We start from the raw sequence: 15,371 nt of genomic DNA on the forward strand, positions 1-15,371 counted from the left end.
ATATTATTAAATCTTTTACAACTAATATTATACGCCTTGTTTAATTTCAGAATCAAATAATACACCAAACAATGATGTTTTAAATGAAGAGCATATTATTAGATATGCCTTTAGTTTTGATAACGAAGATCAGTCTGATATGGACAAAAGTTCTGATAAACTATTCGTAGTGGAAATGAAATAAGATCTGCATTACTAAAATGGGCAGATACCGTCATTCCTGACAGTAACATAGAAGAAATCATACTATGGTCTTACAAATGTTACGGCCAGAATAAAAATATTAGCATTAATACTTGTTTAAAAAGTTAAAAAGAGAAAAAACTTAACATTTCTATTTACACGCCCTGGGACTGGCAGCAGTTAGTCAGACAAACCTCAATGAAATATACCGTACATAATATGGGACTAGAAGATTTTAAAAATTTAAGGTCTTTGTATGATGTCAAAATATCTTAAAATCCGCCTTTGATTAATAGAAAAGAAACACAAACAACAAGTTCTTCTGTCAAACTGTGTTTAACTGCAAGTTAAATAAAACAGCATTGGAACTCTGTTTTTAAAAAGTAATTTTCATGACGAAAACCAGGAGATTGACCTTGTTAGGTTTCGAAGGCGACACCTTACATTGCCAAAAGATTTGCAACTGGTATCACAAAGTCCAATACTTATATTACAACAAAAGTATAACGATCTATTGGCATTACTGTCATATGTTTCTACATTTTGCCATGATTTTTATCAAAACTTAAAGCATACCTACTAGTAATACTAATAGTGACTATCCAGAAGGAGACTTACTTGAGGATGACTGAATGGTTTGTACCTAAAATGCCATTTTGGTTAAATACATAGATGTATTATTTGTATTTGTAAAGGTAAATTGTATGGTTAAATAAATTTTATCAGTAAAAGTCAAATAGGATTGTAGTTTTTATTGAATATACCATACTAATTCTGACAGTACACTAACTTTATTAGATGGATACAACACCATGTCTGTTAAAAGGGTTAAAAAACACAGGAACAAATTTGTTTTTAATTATAACAAATGTATTATGTAAATAACAATAAACAAAATGTTCTATTAAAATATTGTTTCGATATCTCAATAAATAGCTGCAGCAATAATACTTTTTGGTGAAAAAAGTTTAAAACTGCTCTCCTGTAAAGTTTTAAAAATGAACAGTGTTGGTTCCTTCCGAGGTACAGATATTTGCATTTATTTTTTTTCTAACTTGCATAATAACTGCTTTTTCTAGTTTTCCCTCTCTTTGTAGCAAACACCACTTATTTGGCTTCATTATCACTGTATAAATACTTAAAGAACTGGTTACACTTTGTAAATACGTATACACAACAAGTTGTCGATACGACTGCTGACGTCACAAACCGTAGCCTCGCTGCGAGGAGCCATTTTTCTAGCCTCCATCAAAATTAAAATTAAGAATTGATTTAACTTAAAAAAGATATATCTTTAAACAATTTCATGTTAACTATATTTTTATATATTTTATAATCTATTGAATTTAAATGAATTTAACTATATTTAAAAATTAGTGAACATCCCTATTAATACAATCTGGCTCCTTACTTCCAGAAATCAACACAAGAATTAAACTAGCTTGGACATCTTTTGGTAGAAATTCAGTTATATTCAAATCTAAGATGCCAATTCACCTGAAGAAAAAAGCATTCGATCAGTGTATACTACCAATCATGACATACAGCTTATTAAATCTTTAAAATGGCAACTAGCGGAACATTTAGCGAGAAAAACTGACAGTAGAGGCGTCAAGAGACCAAGAAGACGTCCAAATTTAAGATGAGACTATGACATAAGGAAACAAGCCGGTACAATATTTCACAGAAAAGTGAATTTTAGACAATAAGTAAGGGAGGCTACACCATAATTGGTAGAATACGCTGAAAATGATGATGATGATGGGTATTTTGTGTATAAACAATCCTCTTGGATAGCAGAGAAGATGTCCCTGATAGTACCATATGCCTAAGTGTACTACGGATACCCACTACACAAATATAAATAGCAAGAACGACTCCTTTGCGAATTATATCTGGGGATATATTATCACAGTAATTTTTTGTCATTAATTTTTCTGACTCTCTTACATTATCTCTCTGTTTCTCTCTTTCTATGTATCTACCTAAGTCTCAGTAATTGTCATATCTTTTAGTTGTTTCCTCTTTACGCAAAGACCTGTCCAATATGTACATGGTCTGGATCGTTTGTCATCCTGCAGTATATGTATTAGTCGTCGTCTTTTTTATCTCGTAAAGGTGTAGCACATAAATGGCATGAATACAATCCGGAATTCGATAAGATAATAGTTTTTTTCCCTGCATGGACGTTGTTCCATAATTTCTTATCGGTAATAATTTGGTTTTGCTATTGTGCTTTTACTCTTTCTGTCTTACTAATAAAACACTTGTATTCTAAGATTATTCCGTATTTATATCTAGATTAGTTATCCTAAGTATAAGGTAAATAAAATACTAAAATATTTTGTTACAAATAAACTCGGTATAGTTAGTTATTCCCATTAATAAGTATTCCCACTTTATTCCGAAATAATAGTTTGGCAATGTCGCAATCTTTTGCAAATACATAGAACAACGACATATTGAGTGAAATATGTCAATTTTGATTTTTCTTTGAAACTGACAACTGACACCAAATATATCTTTTTCTTTATTTATCTTATATGTTGAGTTTGAGTATTTTAAAATTGCAAAAATGTTGCAAAAAATTGCAAAAATTGCCAGTGTATTTTGAAAATGGATTTATTCTTTCTTTGAAAGTTTTTCTTTTTCGTGTATTTTCCATCATGTTAATTAAATTATCAACTTCCTCGACACCGGCAACACCTCTTAAACACATTTTTTTATTATATGCATAGCTACTCACAAAACCATACAAAAAATAATATATTCTTGTCACTGATGACTTTGATATTCATAAAATAGGTTATACCACGGTTATACTAGACTTAAACAAGGGTGTGGGCCGGTATAATCTTGGAATAAATTCTTATACCAAGTATAATCTATATCTAAGTTATTCCATGTTTATTGTTAGTGATTTTGCCTATACCTGATTTATTCTGAGTATATAAGTTTTATACTTGGTTTATTAGTTATGCTGTTTTTGTCTAACATTTATTTTATCACACATCTAATAATTTGTCTCAAATAATGGTTCTAACTTATAGTAGATAGCGGTTCCCATTATCGTTGTCATCCTGCGTTATATGTATTATAATTGGTTTCAAATGAGTGTAGAGTAATAAATCATGAAGTGTCATAAAATTTGCCTGAATTTCGGTGTCGTCATGGGCGTAGGCAAATGGACGGATGTCAATTTCGTCGTCAAAAATTGATGTACCTCAAAATATCATATTTTGGATATTTTGTGATAACCAATTTTATTTAATTTTTCGATTAACTTATTCTTCAAACTCGTATTCCATTATATGGTCATTAAAGCTAATTACATTTTTATTTATAAAAACAAATTCACTTCCTTACTGAACGAATAAAAGCATTAGAAGAAACTGATAAGGGTATGACGCACCTCCTAATATTACTAAGAACTAAAATAAATCAACATGAAGACTAATAACGCGTAATGAGGTTTTACTTACACTTTCATTATAATCCCTCTTTTATTTTATTATTATCATTCGACATTCGACATTCGAGTTAGTAATTGTTACTACACCAATTAAACGTACAGTAATATTGTGATATAGAAATAGTGAAAAAGTTATAAAATGGCGACATTTACTCCAAAGAAAAGAGGTGTAAAAAATTCTCCGCTATCTGTTAGTGAAAAAGTTTTAATTTTAAATGTATATGATTGCATAAAACACGATCACCCTAGTTTGTCTGTGCAAGAAAGTGTTGAGCGATGTGCCCGAATGACTGGAATTGGACAGTCCACGATTTTTAAATTATTGCGAGAAAGAAAGATATCAGGCCAGTTAAGTCCATGCAAGAGAAAATCAGGAAGACCAATAAAAATCTTAGGTGAAGACACCAAACGTGACATTCGAAGAAAAGTTCATTCGTTTTATTTTAAAAAGGAAATACCCACCCTTGACAAAATACTAATGGAGATAAGCCAAGATAACGATATTCCTTTGATATCCAGAAAACTTTTATGGAAAACTTTAAAAAGTATGAATTTTTTCTGGGAAAAGCACAATCGAAAGGCACTATTACTGGAAAGTGATGAAATCATTTGCTGGAGACGAAAATATTTGAGAACTATAAAACAGTACCGCAGAGAGCACAAGAAAATTTTTTATCTTGATGAGACGTGGATAAACGAAGGTTATATAGTCCAAAAAATGTGGCAAGATAAAAATGTAACAAGTGCTCGCCAAGCTTTCATAGAAGGCCTTTCGACGGGTATTAAAGTGCCTTCGGGAAAAGGGAAGAGGCTTATAATTGCTCACATTGGAAGCGAAGAAGGATTTTTAAAAGAAGGTTTGTTAAGCTTTGAGTCGTGTCGGACGGGAGATTATCATGAGGACATGAATTCGGATGTCTTCGAAGACTACTTCGGGGAAATGTTAAAATTTCTTCCAGCTGATTCGGTCGTGGTTATGGATAATGCAAGCTACCATTCAAGGCGCATAGAGAAGGTACCAACTTCAGCTTGGAGAAAGCAAGAAATTATTAACTGGCTGTCAAATAAAGGTATTCAGTTTGAGACGAATTCAATAAAGAAGGAACTACTAGCCGTAGTAAAACAAGATAAATCTCGCTTCATAAAATATGCCGTAGAAGATGTAGCAGAAAAGTATAAAGTAACTGTGCTACGCCTACCGCCATATCATTGCGAATTAAATCCCATAGAACTTATATGGGCACAAGTTAAAGGATATGTTGCAAGGCACAATACCACATTTAAAATGAAAGATGTCAAGGTATTGTTTGATCAAGCCATTATGGAAATCACATCAGAAAACTGGCAAAAAGCAATCCAGCATGTTTTAAAAGAGGAAGATAAAATGTGGGAACTGGACAACTTGGTCGATCAGGTGGTTGACCCTATAATTATAACACCAGGGGATGATGACAGTTCTTCGGATGAAGACTATAGTGATGTAGAATTGTAATAACGTATCCAGTAAAGTTTTTGTAGTTTTTGTGAATAAATTGATTTAAACTCCCCACAAGTGTTTCAATATGTAAAGTTCATTCGTGTGTGTTTGTGAGTATTTCCCGATTTCGGTTCGTATATATTTTATTGTTACATTTTATATTTTTTTAATAACACTGTTCTGCTGTATTACATTTTTATTTCCTTTAATATGATTTTTAAGAATGCATATTCTTTTGTCAATTAACCCACTAGCGCGCCTCTGGCTCAGTGTTTTTATCTGTCGATAACAATGGACTAATCCCTTAAAACAGGGTGATACCTACCTGCTCTTTATGAAACGACAGAATTTTGCAATGCGGACGGAATTTATTGACGGATTATTGACGGATTACCCTGTAGCGCTTTTGAATACTTCATGAGATTTTATTACTCTACACTCATTAGAAATAGATTTTAGACTTTCTTATCTCCTAAAGGTGTCGCACATAAATGGCATGAATACAATCCGGAATTCAATAAGATAATAGTTTTTTCACTGCATGGACGTTGCTCCATAATTTCATATCGGTAATAATTTGGTTTTGCTATTGTGCTTTTACTCTTTTTGTCTAACATTTATTTTATCACACATCTAATAATTTGTCTCACATATTGGTTCTAACTTACAGTAGATAGTGGTTTCCATTATCGTATACCATCTGTATCGTATAAAATGGGAAACCTACCATACGGTAAGTCAACCATTAATGTAGTCCTGTAGACACTGACGACTTATAACTCAGACAATATTTTTGTCCTTTAGTTTTTATGTTTGTATTTGTTGAATTTTAGCACATGAACCCCTTACTTCATATGACAAATGTGGAAATTTTTGTTTGAAGCAGCTGCAATAATTCTTTCATTTTTGTATAAATTGATAGAGAACGAATGTTATGGTATAATACAGTAAAGAAATAATATTTCTCTAGAAACACAAAGTGCCCATGTACCTGTATACTTGCTCATATAATTATTTAATACCTCGTTAGAGGAGATCGAGTTAGGTACCCATTAAGATTTCTTAATTACGTTCCTATTCCATGTTTCCTTAAAGGAATTACGATGATTTAATGTAGCAGAAACTTTTAATAGGGTGGCTTGTATCTTTTTTCCGCATTTGTTCTGAACAAAAATAATTGAGGTTAATTTGGAAGTATGTACACATTATCAGGCCGCATGAGGGATATTAGACGTTATTTAAATGGAGTTTATGTCCATCTTGGGAAACAGTTATGAAGATTTTAGCATAGATTGCGAGAATTATTAATGCACAAAGTTAAAAAAGTTAAACAAAACACCTAATATTAAAAGTTAAAAAAAATTGTTACAGAAAAAGAAACAGTAATTTTGTAATATTTAATAAGTTCACGAGTTATTAAAAATGCTACTGTATTAAAATAAAACTACTGTAATCTATATTTTATATATTACCAATTTAAAGATAAACCACTATTTCAAAACTACTAGTAAGGTTAAGAAAGTTATGATTGCTAAATAAATAGTTTAAAGATTCAGCAGATAAATGGAATAGTATATAATACACTAGAGATGACTCCATAAAGTAATGTTCTTCTATCGACGGCGACGTCTTTATTATAGTGCAGGTTGGCGATATCGGCTGCAGATTCTCCCTTAATTTAAACTGTTTTTATTAGCGTTTAAAAGTCTAACTTTCTCCATTTTTGATTTTTTCGTAGCCAGGTCATTTGTTGTCTCCAAGTACGACGTTTGCTTTTTTCTTCCTTTATATTATTAAATGTATAATCCAAGTAACATGTTTTTTGATATTTCTTATTCACTATTTTCTTATGGAGATACGTGTATGATATTCATTAATGTTTCTTTAATTTTCTCGATTATCTAGATTTGAAATGCTTAGTCCCAATATTTCCCATTTTTATTTTATTAAAGGCATTTTGGTTTCAGTAACGCTTCCTGAATGTAAAAATATACAGATTTAAATCGAATAAAAATACATTGACGTTGAAACAACTACGAAGGATATTTTTTTTTATTTACGGGATTACGGAATGAACGAGATTAAAGGAATTAACGGGATTTGCCGATGTTGATGCAAAACACGAAAGTAACAGAGATTGTAGTCTTAGCGTGAGAGGAGGTTCATTGAATTCACTGTGCATGCTCCTATAGGACTAGAGCAAATAGCACCTAGACATAGACAAAGCTCGCTATTGTGAACAGAGTTTAGTGAATCTATGTCATATCGAGAGGCAGAGGAATAGACAAAGCTACCGTAGTCGAGCGTAGATCCGAGGAGGGCTCTGTAGACTCTTATTAAAGAAGTTTCAACGGCACTCCAGTAAAGATGACAGAGGGTTTTAAGAACGTTTAGCTTTTTAAAATAATTAGATTTAAGTTCAAAGATTTGATTGTTCCATTTTAATCTGGGGCCAAATATCAAATCGAGTATGGAGTCAAATATCCTCTTTAACAGCTAAAGAAGATAATAATATTTTGGTTTTAAAAGTAAATTTTAACTAATCAGCCTATTTATATTCCAGAAACTTCTAGTAGTGGTTTGCTTATTGGGGGAGCTAGATACGATAAGAAATTAGTTGCTATCATGTAGATCATCAAAAACTTCTCAGTTGGGTGGGAAGTTGCCATTTTGGGATCACAAAGGCTAATATCACTGACCGAAAATGATCCTAAAGAGATGTTAAAATGGGTTCCAGTATTTAACAGAAAGGTGTCTGAACAATTTAAGACGTTTTCAATAACTTTGCTTTTACTAAAAGTACAAAATGAGCTCCAAATTCTGTTATGGGCATTAAAGTCACCAATAAAAATATGCGGAGGGAGGAGGTAAAATATTAAATCGACACTCTCTTCTTCATTGAGGGTATAGTCAGAAGGAATGTATATATGCTGCAAATGGTATGTTTGTTAGGACACCAAGCAGTAACCGCTACTGCTTCTAAAGTTGTAGATGTGTTCAACTTCTAAAACTATAACTACAACTTCTAAAGTTGTAATTTTTGTTTCTAGTGATGTATACTCCGCTCTTCCAACTATAAAAGAGATCAATATACATCACTACAAACAAAAATTGAAGTACCACCACTGGCCCTTACACAGGATAATACAGTAGAAATGAGAGAAAATCTATTGAGATGGATCAGAGGAGGCACTTGTATTACCATCGTTAGGGAGCAGTTGTTTTGTAAAATCTTTTTGATTGGGATAAAGCTTTAGCTTGATTTTATTTAACAGACGTGTTATACGATTTTATAAAGATCTTTTTTTTATCTTAGTATATATTAGGGTAAGATCTGTCAAAAACGAGGGAACGTCAGTGATAAATTTACTCACTTTGGTTAGATGATCGTTGGTGCCAAAGGAATTTTCGAGGAATGCGTAAGTTGGATTACATTGATTAAAAACGATTCTGGGACGTCTTTGTAAAGTTTATTAATAATGGAAAGAGATTCTTAATTAATAGTGTGATAGTCATAATCAGTTGATTTAGATTTTCTTGATTTCTTTTGACAGGTTTTTGTATGCTAGTTGGAGAGAACTCAGGCGGACGCATTGGATTAGGAATTGGAGGAAGAGTATTAGTGTCTGTTACGAGCTGAGGTGAGTCGAGTGCACTGTCAGTAAAACGTGGCCTTTTTTCATCAATATATTGGTTAGTGAGCTCGGGACAGGGAAAATGTGTAGGTGTTTCTACAGAGGATGAGTTAGGAGTATTTGGAATGGTATTACTACTGATTACTAGAACACTAGATGGTTGTTCCATATTTGATGAGTCAATTGAAATTGGAGTGAGGTGGTGGGAAGGGACACTATTGTGGATATTGTGACATGACTCTGCAGTATGTCTAACCTGTTTTCAAAGAAAGGATTCTAGTTTATCAGTTGAAATAAATATTCTGTGAATTAAGGTTTCATAAGAAATAGTAGTCGATTTTTGCAGAGAAAAATCATTACTGTTGGCTAAAATATTGGGTAAAGTTGATATATGTTGGGTAAAGTTACGCGGAGAAAACTTAAAACATGAGCGTATTCATCATCAGGCGATTTACATTTAACGTAAGAAAAGGAGAGGTAAGTGTTAGTCCTAGATCCTGGAATACTTTTTCAATTATAGGGTGAGGAATGGATGGGCTTACATTAGAAATTAATATTATTTTTGTAGGAGAAATAAGTCTGAGTGTTGGAATAATATTTGAATTATTAGTAATGATTTGATGAGTGCTTAGAAGATTGTCAACTTGCATCGAAAAAGACAAGTAAATATATTTAAGAACATGGGAGATTCTAGATGAGAAATGTACGTTTTTGGGAGCAATAATACTCCCTATTGCTTTAATGTAATCAAACAGTACATTATTAAGCAGAAAAGGCATGATAATTGCCTGGTCTAGGGAAGGCAGATCTTTGTGCAGATCAAAAGAGGTGTCCGTCAGGGTTGTATATTATCCCCAATCCTATTCAATATTTATTCCGAAGAAATATTTAATAACTGTATGGAAAATGCAAATGAGGGCATAAAAATAAACGGCGAGTTAACGAACAATATAAGATATGCCGACGACACGGTGATCCTTGCCAGTACCATAGACGAATTACAGCAGGTAATGGAAAGAGTTTATTCAGTTAGTGAGGAATACGGCCTGAGCCTCAACTTCAAGAAGACAAAGTGGATGCTGATAAGCAGGAAGCAACAGCCTGCTCGACAGTTACGGATAAGTAACATACTAATTGACCATGTAGAATCTTATGTGTACCTTGGCACCAACGTAAATGCAAAATGGGAACAGGCCACAGAAATTAAGGCGAGAATAGAACGAGCTAGAGCAGCATTTAGCAATATGAAAAAGCTCCTCATAAGCAGGGATTTGTCTCTTCCCCTAAAACTACGTCTAGTTAAATGCTAAATTTTTCCGATCTTACTGTATGGTGTGGAGGCCTGGACGCTGACAGAGACGCTCACGAGAAAACTAGAAGCATTCGAAATGTGGGTGTACCGACGCATTCTTCGTATATCCTGAACCGAACATGTCACCAACACAGAGGTAATCCAAAGAATCGGAAAGGAGAAAGAAATCGTAAATACAATTAAACAAAGAAACCTTGAATATCTAGGCCACATATTGAGACACGATAAGTACCGTCTACTGCAATTGATTGTCCAGGGAAAAATAGACAGTAAGCGAGGGCCAGGCAGGAGAAGACACTCGTGGCTCCAAAATCTGAGGAAGTGGTTCGGGCTCACATCGGTCGAACTATTCAGAAGCGCCGCAAATAAGATCAGAATTGCCATGTTAATAGCCAACGTTCGCAACGGACAGGGCACTTGAAGAAGAAGAAGAAGGGAAGGCAGAGGAGGTGGAGGTAATTTTTTAAAGATAGCAGCTGCATAAGATCTGGGTGCATGAGTATTATTTTTATGTGACGTTGGGTTTGACATGTTGTTGTGATCCTGGTTACCAAAACCACAAGCAACTGGTTAAATTAGGAAAAGATTAAATAAAAGTAAATGTCAGCTCCGATCACAGTCTGCGACTCAGTGACAGGCATATTAAATTCTTAAACAAATAAGCAAATCAAAATAATATTCACCTGGTTTGTACTTAACAGCCAATGTATCGTACTTTTGCAATCACATTTTTAAAGATAATAAAAAATGTTAGTAAAGATCAGGTGGTTCAAGTTTAGAAAAATCTAGATAATGGCAATATCTGAAAATTGCTACATAAATAAAATAATCTTTTGTGATGAGTAGACTCTTCTCTTCGTCATATTTGTAGCTGTGAAATAATCATAATCTGACAGTAAAAAATTTGTATGTGATACTCTTAGTCTTATCCCTTGTGGTCCTTTCTTGTACGTTTCTACTCAGTTTTTCAAGTATATAAGGCATTAGTTTTCGTTTTCAATGTTTTAATAATTTCAAATATAAAACTTTGTTGTCAAATTTAACTGAGCAACTTCTCTTAAGCTACAGGCACACTTTTTTTTTATCTACAAAGTGACAATAGTGACGCCTTCTTAAAACTTTTAACACTTATTGTAATTACTGTAATTATATTCTAATGATTTTATACATAAAACACATACATAAAATACCATAAACTTTTTCGTATCGAAATATTTCCTTTATATTAGCTAAGCCTCCGGACTATAACTAATTATATATCAAATATATAGAGATGTGTGATTCAAAGAAAAATGAGAGCGACATTCCGTAGCAACCCAGTTCTGTTGCAGTTCGCATAGGACATTTTTGTGCAACTAAGAAGCTAAATCATAATTAGTGGATAAATGAACCAGAATGTTTCTTTTCGGAATTTCAAAACACAACATATTTCTACATTAGTTGTGTTGTTTCGTTAAATGAGTCTTGTCTTTTAGAAAATATAAAAGTTGTTTAACGGAATTGTTTGGATTACTTGAAACTAGATTTTAATCCTATACAGAATAAAATTAATATATAGAGTTTGTAATATTGATGAAATAAATAAATAGCGCTTGTATTTAAAACAATAATTACATTGTATAAAGTTATGGAAAAAACTTAAATTAGGTAGGCCATGTAATCTCTTATTTTTACAGTCGGCAGTGGCATAGTCGCTAGTTGATTTGATATGTCAATGTAAAGCTGGGTTAAGTATACCTTTATTTTGAACACGCTATTTGGAAACAATAATAATTAGAAAATCGTAATCAACATAGCTATTATTATATTAACGAATATTACTTCTGTATATATGTAAAAGTAAACAGTTAGTCGAAAATTTGTTTGAAGTAAATGAAAATTAAAATCTGATGGTTTAATAACACAAAACCAGATACTAGAACTGAGTGACTCCCAGTCAACTTCTCTGAGGTCTCTATCTATCCGACCTTTCCGACGTATGTTTTCCATCTTGTAGCAGGTCTTCCTCTCCGTCTTCTTCCCGGCGGGTCCCAGTTTAATATTCTTTTCGGCCACCTATGCTCTGGCATTCTTTTTACATGGCCGTACCACTGCAGGGTTCTGTTTTCCAACTTTTTTGTAATTGAGCATTTTACTTCCATTCTGTTCCATATTTCCTTCGTTCTTATTCTATCCGCTCTTGTGATTTGTAGACATCTTCTCATAAAGTCCAGTTCAACTGTTCTTATTTTATTTCGTATTGTTGTTGTCATTGGCCACACTTCCGCTCCATATAGGGTAATATTCATCACTATGCTTTGAAAGATCCTCTTCTTGTTTTCTTTGGTTAGAGTGTTGTTCCATATCACTCCATGAAGTGCTCTTGTGGCTTGTTTTCCCCGTGCTATTTTCATTTCTTATCTTTCATACAAGTCCCATCTCGGCTAATCATTGACCCTAAATACTTAAAAGCCTTACAACTCTTAATAGTCTCTTCTTCTAAACTTAAGTTCAAATCTGCAACCTCGGGTCCAATACATAAGTATCGGTCTTACACATATTTATCTTGAGTCTCCAAAGTTCATATTCTTCCTTTAATTTCCTTATCATATATTCCATATCCTCCCTGTCTTCTGCAAAAATGACTTGATCATCTGCGAAAAGTAGTGAATGTAATATATTCTCTTGTACTGGTATGCCCATTGTTCCGCATTTTCTATACCATCTTTTCAAAGCCTCATCTATATATTATATATATATATATATATATATATATATATATATATATATATATATATATATAAGTGTGTTAAAAAGTGTAGGTGAGAGACCACGTCCCTGTTTGAGGCCTTTTGTTGCGGTGATTGTTTTTGTTATTTCATTACCTAACTTTATTTGCACTTGTGTTTTTTTTATACAGTCTTTGTATTATATTCACCCATTTTTCTCTAACGCGCATTCTTCTCATTGTCTCATTGCTTTCCATAGTTGTTTCCTGGGCACGCTATCATATGCTTTCTCTAAGTCGATAAAGGTCATATGTGTTTCAATGTTTTTTTCTTTGTTCTTTTCAATCACCTGTCTCATAATGAATATAATATTATCTAAACATGATCTGGCTTTTTCGGAATCCGGCTTGTTCTTCGCTATAATGGTCCATGTGTTGTTCTAGTTTTTCTTTTATAACTGATGAAAAGATTCTTGCTATTGAAGGCATTACACTGATCCCTCTGTAGTTATTTGGTGACCTTTTGTCACCTTTTTTGAAAATGGAGGACATGTATAATAAATTCCACTTATCGGAAATCTTCTCTCCTGCTTCGATTTTATTGAACAACATTCGTATAAAGGATACTATCCTTGCGCCTCCATATTTCAGCAGTTTCATTTTTATGTTTCCTGGTCCTGGTGCTTTATTGTTTTTGGATTTCTTTAGTGCTTTATGTATATCTTCTTCTGTGATTTCTGTTGCCTCAGTTATTATTGTCACAGGGTCGTATGAGATATACTCCGGTCTATTCTCCTGCAATAATTTTGTGTAATGCTTTGTCCACTCTTTTGATGTAATTATCTGTATGGTATTTTTACTTCGTTTATTACTTCTGATGTTTTTTATTTTTTTCCATGCTTCCGTTGATCTGGTATACCCTATCGTGTTGTACATGTCTCCGCACATTCTCTCCCAGTATTCATTTTTCTTGAGATTTATTCTTTGTTAAACTTGTTGTCTGAGGGTAACATATTCTCCCCGTGTTCCTGGGCTTCTGTCGTTTAGCCATTTATGAAATGCACTTTTTATTCTTTTAATCATCTCTTCTAAGTCGTCGCTGTATTTCTCCAAATATGTATTCTTATGTTGTTCAATACCCAGCACTTCGTTTGCCGCTTTGTTTATTTTTTCCTTTAGGTGTTGATACATTTCTGTTGAGGTCCATTCTTCGTTCATCTGTGGCATATTCTGTAGCATATTCTGATATAGTGTTCGAGTACTAAATTGTTGTAGAAGTTCTACTTTATACCTCGTATTTGCGATTTTTTGCATCTCCTCATCTTTCTGGATATTGTCTTTTTGTCGTCTTCCCGTGTATATGAATTTTCCTAGCACTAATCGGTGGTTACTTACACATTCTGCTTGTCTGTATACTCTTATATCTTGTATTATTGTTTTGCTGGCTTTTCTTACTATTATTAACTGAATAATTGATCTTTGGTTTCTACTAGGTTCTTCCCATGTGTTGGTTATGGCTAAATCGTATTCTCGACATATTTCGATTAGCCGACTTCCATTGTCGATTCTAATTTCGTCTTCTCCGAATCGTCCCACTATATCTTCATCATCCTTTCCTATGTGGCTGTTAAAATCTCCAATTAGTAGAACATCTTCTTTTTCCTTTGTCCTGTCTAATACATCTTTTAGTGCGTTGAAAAAATCTTCCTTTTCCCTTGTGGTCGCATTGTCATTTATTGCATATACTCCAACAATTATTGTTGGTTGTCCAAATATGTTCATCCTAATTTCCATTATTCGTTCATTTATTTGCTGGTAATCTTGTATGTATTTTCTCCATTTATTTTTTATTAATATTGATACTCCTTTTGCGACTCTTTCATGTTTGCAAACTCCACTCCATATGTGTGTATATTTCCCTATAATTTCATCTCCTTGACCTTTTTTTTTGCTTAAGACTATTATATCTGTGCCTAGTCTTTCGATTTCTGGGATTATTTCAATTTGTTTAGATGCGATTCCTTGTATATTCCACGTTCCTATTCTTATAGTCCTTTTTCTTTGCCTAAGTCGTATATCCTTGTTTCCGTCCAAAATCCGAGGCTGTGTTGGATTGGTTTTTGCATAATGACTTTTTCCGAGTGTCAGGTAGCAGGCCCGGCGCCTCAACCCCCTGTTATTCGGAGGACCATCTTCCTATTCGTTGAAAAATCATTTCCATATTCAATCTAAGGTCGTTATCGGTAAATCCATCCAGGGTACTGGGAGAGAAAAGGTAGGTTTGGATATGGACTGAGGGTAGGACAATGGTTTCCCCTGTATGGTATTAGGAGGTAAACCAAGGCTCGCGTGGGCAGGGGCGCATCCCTGAAGTAGATCTGTCATCTATCGGGATCATAGATAAGTATCTACCCGCTAGCACAAACAAATCCCGCTACCCGCTTTATTAACAAATAAAAAAGCAGCAGCTGTTAAATCCCATTTTAATTAGATATTTACTTAAAAGTTAAATATATGTAATGTTTTTGTATGGTACTTTTTAAAAAGTTTAATTTAATTATCAATTAGCAAGATGAAAAGCTCAG

The sequence above is a fragment of the Diabrotica undecimpunctata genome, chromosome 2 (genome assembly GCF_040954645.1).
Source record: "Diabrotica undecimpunctata isolate CICGRU chromosome 2, icDiaUnde3, whole genome shotgun sequence".
Classification (NCBI taxonomy): domain Eukaryota; kingdom Metazoa; phylum Arthropoda; class Insecta; order Coleoptera; family Chrysomelidae; genus Diabrotica; species Diabrotica undecimpunctata.